The sequence below is a fragment of the Electrona antarctica genome, assembly GCF_951216825.1.
Source record: "Electrona antarctica genome assembly, chromosome: 2".
Lineage (NCBI taxonomy): Eukaryota > Metazoa > Chordata > Actinopteri > Myctophiformes > Myctophidae > Electrona > Electrona antarctica.
The window spans coordinates 45060443-45063880 of record NC_136807.1 but is presented as its reverse complement, the minus strand read 5'-3'; positions in this window follow the sequence as shown (position 1 = coordinate 45063880).

Below are 3438 nucleotides of genomic sequence, written 5' to 3'. Positions count from 1 at the left end.
ACACACACACACACACACACACACACACACACACACACACACACACACACACACACACACACACACACACACACACACACACACACACACACACACACACACACACACACACACACACACACACACACACTTCCAATAGCTTGGAATCAGGTGATTGCCTGTGACATGTAGTGTTGAGCTGAAGGCCAAAGGCCATGGCAGTATAGTGCTGGCCTTTGCACCATCAAATTAGGTCCTGCTAATTTGCAGGCAATTAGCCAGACTCACATTGGGAGCTATAGTCTAGGCCCTGTGGCCATGAAGAGGCTCACAGGAGAGCAGAGATGGAGCTATAGTCTAGGCCCTGTGGCCATGAAGAGGCTCACAGGAGAGCAGAGATGGGAGCTATAGTCTAGGCCCTGTGGCCATGAAGAGGCTCACAGGAGAGCAGAGATGGCTGGAAAAGAAAGAGATTCAAATGGCATTTCTTAGGTGGTAGATAATGGAAAGGCCTTCACCAAATCGATAGATACAGTGAGTAGTAGACAGATAGAAAGTATAGTAAGTTCTTGCCATCCTACAGATACATGAAAGCCATTAAAAATGATGAAGTATGGTGAAGCCAGTGTTCATTTTGTTGACTAAGACAAAAAGAAAAAACCTTAGTCGACTTAGTCTTTAGTCTTACTAAAGACTAAGTCGACTAAGGTTTTTCAGAAGACTAAATGGGACTAAGACTAAATGATGTGTTATTCAAAAGAGTAAGACTAAAGGTGGCCGTACACTAGCCGATAATCGGGCATTTTTGACGCTCGGGGGGTGCCCGACTCAATCGGGAGCGATTCTCGGGCATAAATGATCGTCTAGTGTGAGTGTATAAAAGATCCAATCGTAATCCCTCCGATCTGCTCGGGCCGCTCACAGCGCGATCGGGATCGGCCCGATCAACATCAAGAATGTTTGATATTTGCGCCCGAGTTTTAAACTTGTGTAGTGTGTGCTGTATAAAATAATCGGATAAAATAATCGGGCCCGATTATCCTGTAGTGTGTGGTGATCAGATTTCAGATTGAAAAAAAATCAGCTAGTTTCTGGCAAAATTAACATCAACACAAGACTAAGACTAAAGATTAAGTCGATTAAGGTTTTTCAGAAGACTAAATAGGACTAAGACTAAATGGTAAAATGGAAAAAAGTAACACTGGGTGAAGCTACACTAGAACACCCATTTAATAATACTTAGAATAGTGAAGCTTGATGTGTATTAAGCTTGCATGTGTAGAAATATTTGACTATCATTTGATTGTGTGAGAAAGTGTGAGAATGTGTTTGAAGGACAACTTTAGTTTTTTTTCAACCAAGGTTCATGTTTTAGGATGTTATTAGAGAAAGTAAAAGATGAGTGTTCTTTTTTTTTCATTTGCTGCTTTCTTTCGTTTCTTTCATTCGAGCATGGGGCTGAATATATATTTTTTAACAAAGTTTTATAGCGATTTTTTTTTTGTATTATTTACTATAGTCGTACTATACCCCAAGAAATTACATCTGGCCACAAACGATCACGGGATCTACTGAATGTGTCAAACTGACATATCGAGCCTATGACACACAGTGTGGCTTCCCCCCAGTAGGCTACCTTCATATTCAGTAGATCCTGTGATATTTTGTGGCTAGATGTAATTTCTTGGGGTCTAGTAGGACTATAGTATTGATACAAAAATAAATCGCTATAATATTTTGAAAACAAATACATATTTAGCCCCATGCTCAAATGCCCCCTGCCCCCCCCCCCTGTCAAAAACAGCTAAAATCCCTAAAACGAAAGAAGGCAGCAAATGAAAAAACATTAACACTCATCTTTTACTTTTACTCTCTAATAACAACCTAAAACATGAACCTTGGTTGAAAAAAACTAAAGTTGTCCTTTAAGTGTGCGTGCGTGCGTGCGTGCGTGCGTGCGTGCGTGCAACTGTGTCCATGTGCACTGCAGTAGAAGTTCTCTTAGGCCTGATTTAGACTGCAGTCACATCAAGTCAAATCCGATTCAAATCCGATCTTTTGGCCCGGTCATTCACACTACCGTTTGCAAGTGACCAGATCCGATCTGTGCATTCAGACTGATTTTAACAACTCAACCCAAAGCCGCCCTGTGTGAGGCTGCATCGACATATCTGCTTTGGTTACCGTGGTAACCAACAACAATCTGACATTGCAGATGTCGTGATGTGTAGCATGTAGCCATTCTCTACCATTCCACGAGAAATATCCTCGTAAACGGCCTTGTTTCTGTACATTTCGAGAAGTTTAGATTGTACGAAGGCATCCCCCAAAGTGACAGGAGGAGCACCAAAGTCTGACGTCATTTCACATCCTACCCGGTTTACTTACTTTTTCATATCGCGTCAAATAAGAACTGTGTTCCAAAAATAAACAAATGATCCCAGTGGCTTAACTCATATGGAATCGGATATAAAGAATCAACTGACTGAGAGAAAACGCTAATATTACAGCCGCCAAATTATTAACATTTTCGCTAGAAACAGTCTGTATCAAATATGACTGACTGACCTTTGTAACGATACAGAGACACCTCCCTGACAATATCGCTGAGACAGTTTATTTATTTTTTGACTATTTTTGGACTATTTAAAAATGAAACTTCTGCGACCCAGCCCAGGGGATGAGCGAGTGACGTCAGGACGTTGGTACAGATTTCACCGTCTGTCCGCTCCGCTGTAGTGCTGACATAATGAAGTGACATTATTCCTATAAAACAAGCGTGTGTTGCACTATTGTTATTTTCTCTCTTTTCTGAGGATCCTCTCGCTTTCTTTTGCTCTCGTTGGGTTGTTTTTCTCTCTCTCTTGTTTGTTTACTTAAATGAAAATACTCGCGCTCTGTAATGACGTCACGTCAGTAGCGCTTGGGTCGCGCTGCAAGTGACGTTTTGGATAGTTTGATATGCGACTCATTCAGACTGAGACAGATCTCTTCAGATCGGATTTAAATCTCTGAATGTGACTTAAGTCACATTTGAAAATATCGGATTCCATGTGACCTGTCTGCATTTAGACTTATTTAAGCAAATCAGATTTCTATCTTGAAGTGACACAGATCTGATTCAGGCTAGATTCAGGCTAGATGTGGCTGCCAGTGTAAAGCAGGCCTAAATCAGGCCTGAGAGCTATCTGGCCAATATTGATGAACTGAAAGGACAGCGATCAATAAGACAACTTTCTTGAGAATGAGAATTTTTATTTTTGCTTGGCAAAAAATCTCCCTTATGAGGTCCTTAATATGATATTATATTAATATGATGTGGCCCCATTCATATCCATTCACTAACTATTGACTGATAAGAGGGAGAGAGAGAGAGAGAGAGAGAGAGAGAGAGAGAGAGAGAGAGAGAGAGAGAGAGAGAAAACCATGTGCACTTTTCATCTCTTGCTACATGCTTGA